The 883-nt window shown below is 37.7% G+C and overlaps 1 protein-coding gene across 1 annotated transcript in view; it reads left to right on the forward strand.

Annotated features, from left to right (window-relative positions):
- Nucleotides 1–679: 679 nt before the first annotated feature.
- The window catches only part of katna1 (katanin p60 (ATPase containing) subunit A 1), a 33,956-nt gene continuing 33,752 nt past the window's right edge, over nucleotides 680–883 (forward strand). Inside the window, exon 1 of the mRNA XM_079291304.1 lies at nucleotides 680–883. This exon is cut by the window's right edge and continues 165 nt beyond it. The gene's annotated coding sequence lies outside the window, so the exon portion shown is untranslated.

An 883-nucleotide genomic window follows, 5' to 3' on the forward strand; every position in this document is an offset into this window, starting at 1 on the left:
ATGCATAGATTAGATAGACACTGCATAGATGTTGGCATTTATCTCCTTGTGTAAATTCTGTTATTCTGCATGTTTAGAGGCAGCATTGCAGAAAAATACCAGAAGGCAAATAATGTGCAAATACATTGACTTCCTCAAGTATGTGTTTAATGTCATAATTTCCCACAAACCTTGTTACTTTCACCACCAGGTGTCCCTGTTGTTCCTCTTGTATATTGTTTTTCATGGCTTTGTTAAAATGTGTTGTTTTGATTTAGGTTAGATGTTTTACTTGGTTATTTTTGTAGCCCTTGACGAGTAATGTGCACCCTGAACCGAGTACATACTGTAATGTCAAGTTGTTGTTTCTCTGTGTATTTGAAGAAAATTAATGAAATCACACAGTTCAGTTTGAGTTGCTGAGGGAGCAGAGGTGCAGAAAATGATCAGAGGCAAATAATTGGTGATATTTTATCTTCTACAGAAACAAATACATGTTAGAAAGAAATCACTTCAACAATATACCTGTTACATATGGAAATGATGGAAGGTAACTGAAGATTGGAATAATCATTTACGATTTCTTATTGTAGTATGTAGTATTCTAGTGCTTTTATTTTGAAGGTTACATACCACGCATCAGCGGAACCGGATGTTCCTCCATTATCAAAATGGCGCCTAACGTTGTTAGCAACAGCAGCGTCTCTTTGTTGTGTTGATAAAGTCTCAGTTAGCTCCATCAGTACTGATCCATCAGTGTCTCTGTATGTCTGAATGGACTTTTAGCTCTTCACCTTGTTTTTCTGGATGTTTTTCCTCTGACTCATCTCCCGGTAGCCTACAAAGCTATTGAAGTTAGCTTAGCATGCTAGCTGGAAACAGACCGACGGGGACGGAAGTGATC

The sequence above is a fragment of the Melanostigma gelatinosum genome, assembly GCF_949748355.1.
Source record: "Melanostigma gelatinosum genome assembly, chromosome: 19".
Taxonomy (NCBI): Eukaryota; Metazoa; Chordata; class Actinopteri; order Perciformes; family Zoarcidae; genus Melanostigma; species Melanostigma gelatinosum.